This window comes from Zonotrichia leucophrys, chromosome 3 (assembly GCF_028769735.1).
Source record: "Zonotrichia leucophrys gambelii isolate GWCS_2022_RI chromosome 3, RI_Zleu_2.0, whole genome shotgun sequence".
NCBI lineage: Eukaryota > Metazoa > Chordata > Aves > Passeriformes > Passerellidae > Zonotrichia > Zonotrichia leucophrys.
In genome coordinates this window covers 12,871,008-12,886,798 of record NC_088172.1, presented here as the reverse complement: position 1 = coordinate 12,886,798, position 15,791 = coordinate 12,871,008, and the positions used below count along the sequence as shown (strand labels likewise).

General features: G+C 40.6%; 1 protein-coding gene across 8 annotated transcripts in view; it reads left to right on the top strand.

The window, feature by feature from the left end:
- FILIP1 (filamin A interacting protein 1) overlaps positions 1-15,791 on the top strand; it is a 108,139-nt gene that overhangs the window by 67,340 nt on the left and 25,008 nt on the right. The window contains exon 1 of one of the 8 annotated variants that reach the window (XM_064707416.1): positions 15,638-15,741. The exons of the other annotated variants lie outside the window; for them this stretch is intronic. The gene's annotated coding sequence lies outside the window, so the exon portion shown is untranslated. Of the gene's footprint in view, positions 1-15,637; positions 15,742-15,791 lie in introns of those variants that run through there. 8 annotated transcript variants of the gene reach the window in all.

The following is a 15,791-nucleotide window of genomic DNA, read 5'->3' as shown; positions in this document are numbered from 1 at the left end:
CTGGAGCTGGAGGAATACCACTGAATGTTCCTGCAGTGTGAGCTTGACTTAAGAAACAAATTTGTTTTGCATTAGTCATGCCATTTTGGGTTCACCTCCAGGTAGCTTTTGATCAGATGTTATTTGTGTAGGCTAAGTTTGAGACTGGCTTGCTTAGCTAAGTGCTGAGTTTGTGAGGGACAGAGCACTGTTGTCACAGCAGGAGGGCAGGGTAAGGAAAACCACAACACACATGAGGATACTGGCACACCAGTGGCGGGACTCTGCCATGCCCTTTGCGTTTAGGCTTGCAAAGTCACAAACCATCTGCATTCTTTCTCATAGTTTGAAGACACATGCCTCAGGCAAGTTATCTGGAAGAAAATATTGTCACGCTCACAAAATGTGCCCAGCCTGTGATGGACTATCTGTGATGGTGTTTATCTCACAGTCCCATACACCCCACATTTCTTTTTTTTGAGTGTTTATCCTGCCTGTTAGATGGGTAATTTGTTCTCTGTGTCTCTAAGAAAATAAAGATATCACTTACCTTAGCTGAAGACTGAGCACCAGTAACAGCCTCAGTTTTTCAATATGAATTTTTTTTGCTTATACCAAACTGCTTGAAATCAATCCATGTTGTGTTTCTTTTTTTTTTTTTTTTTTTTTTAAACAGCTCTAAGAAAAATACTTAAGGCAAGTTCAAAGAAGAAATGCTTTTGAGGAAACCACAGGCTTGTGGCAGACATTTGCAAAAAGCCAGGAGCAAAACTGTTTAGTGTATTTCCTGAACTCAGTTCAGTGCCAACTTTGAGTAGGTGGCACATGAGCTACAGTGACCATATTTCCTGGTTTAATAGGTTTTGGTTTTGTTTCTGTCTTTACTTTCCTGGATTGATTGGCAAATTTTAGAGAACAAAAATGCTTCTGCATCTAAGCAAATTGATTCTCACAGTAGAGAAGGAAAAATGTAAAAATAAATATGCTTTAAGAAATAAAAGATGTTGTATATTCAAGTAAGGAGCAACTTCACATCTGATTCTCATAGAAGACATTTTGTCTCAATACTGAATATCCATGTATGTGTGGACACATACAATGTGTGGACACAAAAGTGGTATTAAAATACCATTTACATTTGCCCTTACATTTTAATATACACATTAATTTGACAATTGTTGCCTTCTTATTATTCCCTCTCAATGTGTGAAAGCCACTAAATAGTCTACTACTATGACCTGGGTTGAATTGACTTCCTTTAATGAAGTGATTAAAGAGCTTTTTGTCTTGCCACTAAGATATCATGTCCTATATCTGTGGGCATTTTCTCTTACCCTTCCTGCTCTCTCAAACTTCAAGTTTTCTACATTCTACAATTTTTGGAAAAACAGCAATAAGAAAGGGAAAATTTGAATTTGAATTTCTCTTGAAAGCAGATCTTCAAGAGCAACTAAATCCACTGGCTTTATTCATCAGTGCCTCTGTACTGGTGGCTGCAGGGCAATAATTGCAGTGCTGAAGCCCTTTTGATTTATGTTGAGTAGCACCATAAATCTGATGTTTGCTATTTATTCCACTTTGTTTGTCTATGACACTAATTTGTTTCAAGATAGTAGTGGCCAAGCAGAGAAAACATGACATGCAGCTAAACATAGAAAACCAAGATGCATGTACCTCCCTCTTCAGGTTCCTCCTCTCAGATCACTTGCAGAGCAGATTGGCAAAATCAGGATGGGCTTACTTGTTAAGCACAAAGTTCAATTTCTTACCTTTGTTTTCTGAGTGCACATGAAACTGAGGCTGCACCCACGTCTTTGTAGATATTAAAAACTAGAAGTAGTATTGTTTGAGGGCTATATTCACAGAGAAAGAGAGGGTGATAGGATGACTTCTTAGGAAAGCCCCAAAGTGGCAATAGATTTTGTCAAAAAGAAAGTTTCAAGTGGAAAAATTAAGTTGCAACAGATTAAAGCATACAAAAATCTCATACTCAGTCTACATATTGGGACAGAGAACTGACCTGCCCAAAGGCATTTTTTAAGGTCCTGCACAGGCATTATTGTTTTATAAGTACCACTACACATATAATTCATTTTACTGTGGTGCTTTGAGGGTTATTTTATTAAGAGCTGAACAGACTTGTAGTCTCCATGAAAACAAAAAGGGACACAGAGTTGAACTTTGCCCGTCAGCCACTCTGCTGCACTCGCAGTTATAATGTTAATGAGACAGGGTGAGCCAGAGGAAGAACAGTGCTGCAGGATGGCCATCTCACAGCAGTCTACTACAATGAGAGAAGTAATAATTTCTACACTGGCTCTAAGTAATTTCAGCAGTTCCTTTTCTCACAGCATTTTATCCATCTTCCTGAACCATTGTTGTCTACATCAACTTTTGCAGGCCACATCTGCTTTTGCTGTCTTGTGAAAGTTTGAACAAAGCAAAAAGGGGATTCTTTAAGAAAGAAATATGCCTCAGTTCTAACGTATGTCTAACACTCTCTTAATGTATTTACTTTGGAACATTTTTTTACATGCGCTTTCATACATTATCTCTAATCCATCTACAACAACATGCTATGAAAGCAAACAGTTCCTATGAGTGACTAATTATTAGGCCAGCCTCATACAGGAAGGAAGTAACAGGAAAACATGATTTCTCAAAAATAATGATGCGTGAAAAATATGAAAAAGAGAAAATTGTGCACTGGGATTTTCAAAATGTAGACAGCTGGGGATGTGGGGGTAAATGGAAAAGACTGAAGGGCCTCACTTTTGCTGCTGGCTCTGCAAGACCAAGTGCAACTGACCTGAAGAAAGATTGTGGAAAAGGTTTGCATGTTACATGAAAAGAGTAGTGATGATCATTTGCCAGGTGGAGATGAAAGAAATCTGCTACTTTTAGTGGATGGTGCTTCTACAGACATGGTGGCTGAAGCGTTTTGCAAATTTCCCTATAGTATGCTATAATAATATCCAATGATGTTTGAAAGTTATGGACAGTATTTTCTACTTTTCTGTGCAATCAAATTTCCCTTTTCAATGCTTGCCCACCTCAGCTGCTGTTTCTCTAACATCAAGCTGTGCTTGGGTATCTCTGGCTCTGGGGAATGCAGAACAGACATCTTCCTGGAGCCTCCTGAGGAAGCTGAGGAATATGGAGAAGAGCTGAAGGCCCCCAGGCCCCCTCAAAGACTTGGATGAGAGATGGTGGAGTAAGGAGTCTCTGGTCTGAGAGGTGGAGAATGAAGGGTCTGGTCAGAAATGCATTGGTGCTGTGGCTTGCAGGGGCTGCTTGGAGAGCAGCAGAGCAGGCATCAGCAGCCCCAGGGATAAAATTAGTCTTCCCAGCACAGGCACCCTCATGAACTTCAGCTGTGCTTTGGGGAGGGAGCTGGTGGCGTGACTTTGGGCTGAGCTGGGCACAGCTAAACCAGCTATTGGTACTTCATGACCCCAAAAATTCATGTATAAAGCAGGCTTAACAAGAAATGGTACTTGGCTGTTCTCTGTGCTGCCTAGTCCCAGCCCTCCTCCCTTCCTTTTAGGGACCTAGGGGCAGGGTTGGGGGGAATCTTTAGTTCATCAAATATGAACTTTTTCATTTGATCAGCAGGCCTTTTTTTTTTTTTCTGGTGGAAATGGGTAGAGATCTTTGCAATCTCAGCATTTCTTTGATGTTTTGATTGACCTAGGAGATGAGGTTTTAAATGCTGACATTTTTAGAGGTGCTAATCTCCGAAAAGTTTTTCTTGTGCCATTTTAATCCTGTTGGTTGACAGCACATTTTGCTCCTATTAAAAGCACTGCAAAGCCCCCATTGATTTTAAAGGTTCAGAAAGAGGCTTGAGGTGAAGACCAGTGAGCCAGTCCTGCCATCCAGGATGGATAGAAGAAATAGCCTGAAAGCCTGCAAAAGGAAGGAGCAGGGAATTTCTTTATATGGATGAGAAGTGGGTTGCCAAAGAGAGGGTGTGATGTGGTAGAAAGGCTCTGTTGGAGCTCTGTTATGGGGGATCCCTCCGTGTGACTGCTTTGTGAGTCATTTGATCATGTCCAGCACGATCCCTGAGCCTGCTGAGACTCTGTCACCCCACCACATAGACCAGGAAATGTACACCCAGTATCTCAGTGCTGTCTGTGCTAAAGGACAGATATATTTTATTGTAAGGCTGAATACTTTATTGTATTCACTGAAGTGATGAGGATTTAATATTGGTTCTTGCTTTCCTCAGTGCTTCAAATTATTCTTTACAAGCACTGTGAGTGTTCTCAGTGCACTGAAGCATTTCACATTTTCCTCAAAGGCAAGGCTGAGGATTCAGTCTGTGCTTCCTAAGCATTGCCCTGCTAAATCTGGTTTTAGTTAAACCCTCTTTTTGAAGTACATGGCCATAATTAGATCTTCCTAGAGGAGACAGCAAGACTGTGACCCCAGCTCTTTCCTCCACAAAGTTCCCTTTCAGTCTTCACGTAAAATTGTCTCCTCTTTGCCTTCCCCACTGCAGCACCCCCAGCAAGGAATGCACTGGCAAGGCCCTCGGAGGTCTGTGATAATACATTCCTCTGGACTTCAGTCATGCTGGCACCGAGATGCTCTTGGCTGCTCTGCTGGTGATGTAATTCTGGGCCCACATCACCTGCAAAGGAAACTGATCTGTGAGCAATAAAGCACACGGCCCTCTAGAAACAAAAATGGGAGTGTTGATGTTAACAAGTTTACAAACTCCCTTTCCTCCCCTTTTTGCATTTCTGCTTTTAGTACCAAGGCTTCCCTTCTCCCTTTTCCCACGAGACGGCAGCACCAAGCCTTTCACTGGGAAGTGCCTGCCTTTCTGCTTCTCTGCATTTCATGGATCCAAGCAAGTGTAAAGGCTGGAGCGTGATACAGATTGGAGATTTTAAGTGTGTTGCCTTTCCAGTTTGTGTTTTCCCTCGATTTTTTTGAAGACTGTAAAATAAAGGAACTGGCAGGAAGACAGCTGGGCAGAGTATCCAGAGTATCCATCAGTAATTTACTTGTTTAGAGAACAATCAAGCCAAAAATATGAAGTGTTCAGGACTAATAAATTTCTGTGATTTATCACCATAAAGCCAAATTCTGTGATAAAAATAGGCCCATACAGAAGTATTGGAGTGAGGTATAAGATCCAAACATGTAACACAGATTTTGGCCTGTAAGTGTAATCTGTTGGTGATTCCTCTTAAGTCTGGAAATTAGATGACTTTACAGAAAAATTTTTGCTATCTTCTTTGCCCCCCCCCCCCCCCCCCACCTCCAAGAGTTTTTAGCCATATTTATACTCTGGCTTTTTTTCTCATATGGAGATTGTTTCTATGTCCTGGTTTCCAAATTGTGACCAAAAACAAGGAAAAGCCATCCCAAAGGGACTTCACCATTGCCTACAGCATTTTACTGCACATTACTGGCCTTACTAGAGCACTGAGTCACTCTGTCTACTTTTCAGTGAGTGCATCTCTAAACTTTTAATATTATAATGTAGAAGACAAGGGCAGCAGTGCATTTTTGTTCTTTTCAGGCTGGCATGCTATCAGTATGGTTTGAAAAAGCTGGTTATTTTCTGTCAATATAATATATTCACAGGGTCACAGATCAGAAATTCTGGGGTAGTCCATGAAAAGAAATGAATTAAAAAACCTGGCAATGACAAATACAATTTCTGCACAGTTAAGTAAATCTGAAGGCATTCCATTTTGCAGATCCTGTTTTACAGCTCTAGCTGACTGCAAGGCAGAGATGACTAAAAGTTTATGTTTTAACTAATGAATCTGGTCCCAGCTTCCAACAAAATGGTTCCAAAGGTAATTTGAAAACGAGAGAACAAACAGTTACATCTGACTGTGGAGAAACAATATGAAAGTATTGCAAGTCTTACACAATGTGAGCTGGGACTAATCCAAATCCATCTCTTTACACTTGGATAGTCCTCAAAACTGTCCAGTCTTTCAGTCACTTCTGGGATTATATAAAATGGCATCATGTGTTGTTTCAGCTACTTTTCCAAATTTTTTTCTAAGTAGGCATCAGCTTCACAGCCCTTGAGAGAGAATTATTATACAAAACTATATGTACTTCATTATTCCTAGTAAGTTTGCTCGCTAAAATCATCAATTCAAATGCTCCCAGGGTCAGACAGGGGGAAAAAATTACTTCATTCAAAATCTACTCACGAACTCAAACTCTGTCCAGGGTGCAATAGGTAACAATTTGAACATTTAAGAGGCCTTTGGCATGTTTCAGAGTTATTATACTACTGAAATAAAGATCAGCTCGCAGCTCTACTGAGGCCATCTTTTTAAGTTGTCATTTTTTAGGCAAAGAAAACAAGAATTGAATCAGGGTCATGTAGGGAAAATTGCTTCCTCATTCAGAAAGATTAGAAACAGGTTTCAGTTGAAATGCCAGGTTTCAGTGAATTTCTAAAAAATTTAAATAGATACCACTTATTTACAAGCATAAATATATAATGGGTTCTCGAGCTTGAACATGTTGGATATTTGCTTTATGTTTAAATGCAAATTTACCTGTGCAGAGATGCACAGTCTGATTAGTGAAGTGTATGACCTACTGCCCTAATGCCCTACTAATATCCAAGACCTGTTCTGTATGGTCTGATAACTTCCATCAGTTGTAGCAAGAACCTCAGGACATCATCTGACTAGGGGCATTATTCTGAATCAGTGAGCCTATATGGAAGTGTTCCTAACCCTAAACAGATGTAATGCTTTCTCCATCTTCTTTCCCCAAAAGGGTGCTAAGCTGTGCATCTCTTCGCATTCCTGCAGCATCTCCAGCAGCAGTGGAGATTAGAAATACTGAGTTTTATATCTGCATCATTTCAGTTTTCATTTCTTTTTAAGACTTGTATGTGAAGAAATCTTAAGGCAGAAATAAAAAATCCAGGGGGTGCAAATATCCAGACAAAGCATTCCCATGAAATTTGCCAAGGCCCATGCAAATGTGAGAGCAGAGAAATGCAAAATGTGTAATTCACCACATATTTGTAAGGTACTTGAGTAGGTGCCTGACTATAATATTGTGTTGCCATAGTTAGTATTTCAACTAACTTTTTAAAAACTCATTAAGACATATCATTTTGGGTGTAAGACTATTATTAAAGTCAATAAAGAAAATCTGATGACCTAATTCACAAGACCAGCTAGTCAAAAAACCATATCAAATAACCCTGTGATTATGCCACTCACCTGGACCATGATAGACCTTTAATCCTTCTGTCAACCTGTTGGGACCTGAATCCACCTCTCAGAGGAGGCCTTCCTGGCCACATCACTGGTTCCTTGGGGCGCCTGTTCCCATTTTTCCTGGGAAAAATTGTTATATTTTTACAAGTCACTTATATAATTTTGGTTTCTTTTCACCAAAGAGATGAAAATCTTCTTGTAGGTCAGGGCCTGAGTATTCAAATTTCCCAGACAGAGGAATTCACTGGTCTAGGCAGATCACTTGATCTTCTGAAAAATGGAGGATTTTTCACTTGTTAGTTTGGTGAATTGGGCCAAGATACAGTCCCTTCTATCCCCTGCTTTTCTTAAAATGACAAAAATGGAAATGAAATGACTGATCGGAAACAAACAAATGTTTCACTGAAATCCACATGAAACACTTCTTCACTTGAATGAGAGAAAAAGAATAAGCTTTCTTAAATATATTTTTAAATTTTTGGTTAAGCTCTGAAACTGAAAATTCAATTACACAGCTTTGTTATGCAGTCGCTTATGTTAGGGAATGATTAATAGTAACATGTAATGCCTTAATGAGGGAAGATAAAGCAATGAGCAGAAAATGATGCTAAATTATAGCAGAATAACAGCAATGTTTTTCTGATGATAGCAATTATGTCATAGCTGAAAAAGTATCTCTTGGTGATAAGTACATATATCATAGAATGAAAGTTCCTGTACAATTCCATTTAAAAAGTTCATTTTCAGAGGAACCAGAAGGGGATAGATGTATTCTCTTTCATCATTTAAATGTCAGGCTTTTCCTAGATGACTTAACTCATTTTAAAATGATGCATAGCTGTCAACATTTTTTCATTTTGAAAATTACTGCCTGGGACACAGCCGTGGTTTCCAAAAGCAGCAGGGCAGAGCAGTGTCTGTCACAGTGAGAGGCAGTGTGGAGAACAGCTCATGTGACACGGGCACAGCTCATCCTGCAATAGAGGGGGGCCTGTCCTCCTGTCACTGCCTCGTGTCCCCACCTGACAGCACCAGTGCCCCGTGCCCACCATTAGCTCACCCAAGCTTTCTGCATCCCTCTTCCTCAGGTCTTAGGAAATAATTAATCCTGATGCTGGATTTTTATGAGCACAAAGCTGGCATTGCTGCAACTCCTTTGAAGTCAGTAGAGCTCTTCTTGATTAATGGGATTAATAGAATCAGAATAGGAATTCTGAAATGTGTGTGTGCTTGTACCTGTAGAAGTCTGTACATGCACATATAAATGCGTTATGTACAGCAGTTTGTTGGGTGCAATTATAGCTTCTGCATGGGAGTCTGCAATCCAGAAAATTAACTTGTCAGCAATACATATTTCCTGTAAAATAATATTTTTATATAACTTATATATGCATTTTGGTTCATCATAGCAATTGTAATAACAATAACAACAACAACAACAACAACAATAAAGCATAATAGTAATAATAACAATAATAACACTAATAATTATAACAACAGCAATGATAATAGCAATAGTTTTAATTCCTATAATTTTTTACATAATTTCCACAGCCAAATTACGCCTTTTAGGTTTTGCATGCTTTTTGGTCAGTATTGCCTATTGATTTCACCAAGGAGGCTGTAAGCTTTTGCCTCCTTGTGCATGAGGCATCATCTGCACTTATGTCAATAGAACATTTTAAAAAATAATAGTGATTTGTAAGTGACGATGCCCAGTGGAAGTCGACAGCTAATGACTGAATAGCTGATTAGAGAGCAACAAGGCCAGATTGTTTAAGTCCTGCAGTTATTCAGAGATCAATACAGACATGGAAGAAAGAAATTTGAAGACCAAGGCAAGCACAGCACCTTCCAATTCCCGCTTACTGTATGAAACTGGCTCAGTTTTTCCTTGCTTGCTCTCCATCTCAGAACCTGAGTTTTCCCTGTCCTTTTTTTAAGGTGTTTATATACTCAACAGGCTACAGTCAAGATGTGATCTTGGAAAGGGAGTGTGCAAACTAGAAGTATTTCAGACTGAGGAGAGAAATAAAGCCACACATGTTGTTTCTGTGGCAAGGGATGCACAGGGGCTGGTGCAAGTAAGAGTTTCTTTGAATGGAAACACTGACAGGTTCTGTTCTTGTGCAAGGGCTGTCATCAGCCCGTGTCTCTCTTGTCCTCAGAACAAAGCCCTGGCTTTTAAAGACATGTATTTCATAATATAAATAGCCCAAATAACCTTAGGTGAAGAATGATGCTCAGTTCAGGCAAGATGACAGGACTACCAAGGATGTGCAACAGCAAATCTGGGCAACCAAAATACATATCTGCTCAAAAATCAGATGCCTGTGACCATTCATATTTATATGTGCAGTGGTTCTGTATTTTTGGTTTGGGTTTGAATGGGGGCTTTTTGGGTTTTTTGTTTGTTTTCTTTATATTTTCCTTTTAAAATTCTACATTGATTGCATTCCAGATATTTATGGGAGTCTTTTTTGAATTCTGTTCTAAGTAACTAGATGTAAAAGGTTAAAATAGCAGGCTCAAACTTCGGGTGAGTCTAGGCCCTGTGCATTGGCTGGAGAGAGGAGCTGTGAGGACAGACTCTTCTCCAATTGTCTCTCAATAGACACAAATCTAATGCCATCAGCAAACCTTAGAATTGCATGAGCTGTAGTAAATAGCTATGTGATAATCAAAAACCTTTTTTTAAGTGTAGGGGGGTTTCTTTAGTGTTTTTTCACAATTGTGGTGGATTTGGTTTTTTTTTTTTTGTTTTTTTGTTTTTTTTTTTTTTTTTTTTGTTTTTTTCTTGTTTTGTTTTGGTTTGGTTTTATTTTTGCTGCTTTTTTGAGGGGAGAGGTGCCCATTTATGCTACACCTCCAGTACACAGGCAAAAAGAGGTAGCAAAGGTGGGGCTGTGGGATGGATGTGGTGGAATGTATGTGGGCTTCTGTGTTCAGGGCGAGAGCTGAGGGTCCTGGCATCAAAAATAATGGAAATACCTTCCCAGCCTTTCAGACTGAGAGCTGGCACATGGCATATGAGGATGTGGTGTGACAGCCAGGATTACTCTATGCTGATGTTGTTAAAATCTATCAGTCCCTCTCTAGATCATAAAAGCAGCTGCTGGCTGCTCTTTTACAGCATTTGAAAATTTTTCTGAGGATTCATTATTTGCTAAATCATTGATAATATGACACTCACAAGGAAGTAATTTAAAAATCAAGAAGGAATCTTCATTAGATTATTTTCTCTGCTTTTATAGGTGTGGATTGTATTATTCTTAGGTCACTGTGACCAAGGTGGCTGAATATGATATGGACAAGTGCACACAAAGGCAGTATTTCTAAAAAAGACTCTGCATTGACAGAGATGAGTTTTTATATTGACTCCACTTGAACAGACACTTGCTCTCAAGCTGCATTGCTGTTGTACAGCTGTGTGAGCTTCACCATGCTTGACTAGCCCAGCGTGTGCAATTGCATGCAAAAACGATGACAGTATTAGTGATGCTATTTCCTAAATCCAGTTTTTAAATTTTGTCACTCTTTTCTTTTTTTTTGGCACACTTTCCAATGTTGGTGACCCTCTTGTGGTGACTGCAGACACACTATCACTTGTATGGTTTGATGTGAAAATGAAGCAGGAACTCTTTGGATTCTGTTTTCTCTCATTTTCCCTGCCCATTAGTTTTACTCACTCTATCAAGTACTATATTTCAGCGGTGTTTCAAATGTGGAGCAGTGAGGCAGACAACCTTTAGTTTTAGGTGTAAGACACAGGTGCCTTTCAACTCCAGTGAGTTACTGGGTTACCTTGCTTGAAGGAAGGGTCAGTGGGAAGAAACACAAAGGAAAAGAATGTCCAGGAAAGACCAGCAGGAGTGACCAATGGGGCAAGAACTGAACTGATGGACCTGGATTGTAAAAAAAGACAAATAGCAAAGAGACAGGTATAGGCCAACAAAACAAAAGCAACAGAAAGGAGAAAATCAGTCAGGACTAATTTCACATCCTAGACCCAGCTGGAGCAAAAGATGCCAAGACACTCCCAAAAGATTAATTCTCTCTGGGTAAACTAAAAATAAGCATGGTTCTCCCTGCTTTTAAAGACTTGAGCTCACTCTTCCACCTAATTTTCCCCCATGAACACCTAGCACCTCAAAAGCAAGTAGCTTAGAAGAGCAAGGGTGGAGCCCAGAGCAGGCAGACAGCGTTGGTGAGGGATGGAGCTGATGGAGCTCAGGCAGGTGAAGCAGCCAGCACTCACCATGGTGGATGCAGAGGGCAACAAGCGTGCTTGTCTAAGCTCCAGGACACCTTTCCCCTTGGCTCCCAAGGTGCTCTTGTTGAAGGGCCACAAGAGGCTTCTATGAGACTCCTGGTGCTTATTCCCAAAATGTGACCAAATCACACTATGAAGCAATAATCATGACACAGGCAGCTCCTGCTTCAGCTGTAATCACTTTTACTTAAAATAACCCCAGCAGTATTGGAGATGCTGAGCTTTCCAGCTATCAAGAGGTTACACACAAGTGCTAAGAAAGCAGAAAACCAAATGGAAGGGGATAGTGCAAGAGGGAAAAAAAAGCCAGAAATGCCTTTGTTAAACTTTTGAATCATGCTTTGACAAAAGGCAGCAGATCCCAACCTGGGGTAATTTTCATGCTGCAATAAACAGAAAAATAATTTAAAACCTAGGCAGCATGACTTATTCTGAAAGATCTGAGGGGTAATAAAAAAGCCTGTGTGCAAACGTGTGTGTGCACACAGTTTTTTTAACAGCTGCATGGAACAACCTGTTTTAAATAAGAACAAAGGTGAACAAAGCCAGTTGTCAGGGCAGCTCACCAAATGAAGTTTTTTAATGTGCATGACGTATGCCATATAAAGTGTATTGCCTGAGATACAGCACAGAGTCCAACTTGAAGTATTTTTCTCAGGCTTCTCCTACAAAGTCATGTTTCAAGAATTTACTGCATTCATCTTCTTTATTTATTTCTCTTCTCCAAAAGGCCCAATGGATCACCTTGCTCATTATATCTTCAGCAGCAAATTAAAATCAGCCTCTTCCCTCCCTAAATATTCAAATTTTCTTGTTCTGTCAAGATGTCACTCAATCAATTTATATCTGTTGCACTCAGAGCAGACAACTGTAAGCAGAAAGTGGAGGTCAGCTCTGACTTACCAAATGAGTTTGAATTAAGCAAAAGAAGGGGAAAAAAGAAAAACAAAATAGTGATGGAAGATTTTCACTGCTTTGAAGCTTTTGTGAACAAAAAATAAAAAAGTCTGGCAAGCACACAGTGTACCTTTTCATGTATGTAAGTAAACTCAAATTTAGGAAAAGCTTTGCGTTACACAAACAGTAATTTTTGGGCTTTTTGTAACATGTTTGAGAACTTGGAGAGAGTTACAAGCTTTCTGCCTTCACTATAAATGTTCCATGTGTTTCTGCACTGAAGGTAAAGAGACAACTGAGAGCAGGGACAGTGTGCTGGGAAGGTTACAAAACTCTGTCTACAGAGAATTTTATAATCAGGCAATAATTTGTTACAAGTCTCTAAGATCCACAAGAGGAATCTATTGCTGCGCATAGTTAGAAAAATTTTAAAGAGAGCAGCTTATCAAAGAAATGTGTACTCTATTTGCACATCATTCAATTTTAATTTATTTCCAATTCCATCTTTTGATTCCCAGTTACTCTTCTCTGTAGTAGGCAATCATGCTAGATGCAGAGTATCATTTCTGATTTTCAAGATGAGTTGAAATTTGGGATTCCTATCTATTCCCTCTGCTGCTTTTATTTCTTGTTGTTTTTCTTATCTGCTCTCTCAATGTTGCAAGTGCTGCTTTAATCAGGAATGCATTTCTTGAACTACTTCATCCCAATGAATGTGTGAACAAAAAAATTCATGAGCAAGTTAAATTTTCCCAGCCTTTGAAGTCACCTAAAGTTGAGGTACTCTTGAGAAATAACAACATATGAAGTACCTTTCTATTTTTATATAGACACATAATGTGATTTCTAAGCAGTAAAAGAAAAGCTGTAAATATTAAAGGCCTGCTTGGCCTTAGCTGTGACGTCCTACCTGATATCCCCTGTAGGTCTGGTACCAGTGTAGTGGTGGGTACCCAGAGTAGTTGAAATGGTGATGGGAGAGTACTTTAATTGTGAAATCTCATGGTGGTACAGACTTAACCAGTGCAGGTGAGTAGGCTCACTGTTACTACACTGCACTTTCTCTGACATCCTCTTGACATCCCTGACTGTTCTGCTCAGAGCTGAGACCATGAAAACACAGATGAGGGAAGATGTGTCGCTTGCAGTGCCAGCCTGGCCCAAGCATGGCAACCCAGACAAAAGGACAGCCAGAGCAGACACCAGAGAAGGACTGTTGGTCTGGGAGGGTGGGGGTTGGCAATGGAGTGCAGAGGTGAGGAGCACCTGGGACTCAGCAGCGGCGCAGTGGGACTGGGACGAGCTGTGCAAAGAGCTCCAAGCCCAGAGCCAGCTGGGTTGGGCTGGGGTGTGTGAGCAGAGATTCCCCTGCCGAGCCAGCAGCGCTGGTGGAGCACAGCCCTGCTCCTGGCTGCTGATCACAGCCAAACCCATCTGTCAGCAGATAGTTTTGAAACTTGCTTGCAAAGTGCTCCATGCCTTTCTAGTATCAAACTGCCTCAAGGCTGACACCCTGCTATTGCTATAAATTATTTTGTTAACTTAGAGTGCAGACTTTTATGCAAAGGATCTAAGCTCTTCTGATGAACTATTGAAGTGCCCATATAATGGCACATCATTACATTTCAATGGTCAATATCTTAGTGTTTGCCATTGTGTTTGCAATATCCTCTTTTAAAAGAATGTTTAGCTCTACCAAACAGTGGGATTACAAAGGACACAGTAAATAGAGTAAGCAGATCATTGGTCTGCTCAGTGCATGTGATCATTTGTAATTGCACAAACACATTTTGTACAGAAACCTTTCCTCTGACACTGGAAAAACAGAAACATACCAAGATGTATCAGCTTTGCACACAGGAAGCAACAATCTCTCTATAGGACCTCAGATTCATCTTTTGGAAAGTATTTAGTAAATGAGGTAAAGGAATATGAAATCAGAGAGAATGCTTAAGACTTGTTTAGATTTCCCTGGAAAATGTGACTTTACTGTTGCATTCCTACATGGTGCTAGTAGTCATGTGAAGCTAATTTACATGGATTGTGAATGTTTTTCACTCTAAGAATAGTTCTCATTTTGGGGAGCATATTGGATCTGGGCTCAGACATGCAGGAGTCTGGAGCATCCACTCCTGGGAACAGGCAAAATCACAGGGATTGTGATCTGCATGCACCACCCATCCTGCTGCACTCTGTAACGCACACCCAATGTACCCCAGAGCAGGTGTCCCAAACAAAACCTTGGTCCTTTTCTACTTATACCTCCCACCCAGAAATTAATAATTCTGTTCTCAACAGAGTCTGAAGAGGGTGAGGTAAATAACAATAAAATCTTGAATAAAAAGCATAAATCCAGTCTCTAAGCACCTGCTTTTCAAATAAACTCTGCCCAGTCTATGTGCTGAATGAGGGTCCTAAGGAAAAATAATCAAAGATCATTAAATTAGACAGTTTCTCAAAAATTTAAACTCACATCCATTTTTAGTGGATAATAATATTTGAAATTCTGTACTTTCAGTGCTTTTGGCTATTGAAAGCTTTCTAAGAAAAGTGGAAAGTGAATGGCAAAGGAAGGAGGAAAGCAAAGGCAAAAGGGAAAGGAAAGGGAAAGGGAAAGGGAAAGGAAGCCCTTCCTAGCTCCCTTCCCAAAATCTGAAAAAGTGACTGGGAGCAATACAGGGAATCATAAGGGAAACAGAAGGAATCCTCAAGTTCTTTTATGCTGTTTTGGGAACAAAAGGGCTGGTTTAGGACTTCTTTAAAGCAGGGAGCTAGCAGAATGGTGCTTTTCAGACCTCACCAGACTTGGTTAGGCTTGCTACTATGCATGGATTTTCAAAAACAAACACGCCCGTATACTAAATCCCCAGGGGATTTTCTTCATGTATTCATGCCTTTATCAGCCGATCTTAAGATCAGCCAGCGCGTACCAGCAGTAGTACTGCCACTTCAAACACCGGCAAGACAAGAGGAAAGCAACAGGAACTTTTGTTGAGCCAGCGGAATGAATCGGCAGCTGGGACTGGGAAGCAGCAGCGCTCCGTGCATCCCAGTCCACTTAAGCAAAACCAACTCCCAGGGGCTCTCTGCGATCAAATTATTATTTCTTAATCGTTCACCTATGAACTGTAGCTGCAGAGAGCCCGGGGGGGCTGTCAGTAACAAACCCCGGGCGGGGGGCGGCGGACGGGAGCCGCTGCTGCCCCGGTGCTGCCCCGGCCCGGCGGCTCCAGCCCCGCCCGCCCCGGGCGCAGCCTCACCTGGCAGCGGCGCCGCGGAGCCGGGCCCCGCATCGCCCCCCGGGCTGCCGCCTTGGTTGCTTTAAAAAAAAAAATAAGAAAGAAAGAAAAAAGTAGGTCTAGCCATAAGGTAAGAGAATTCTTTTTTTCTTATTTTTGATTTTTAATTTTTTTTTTTTT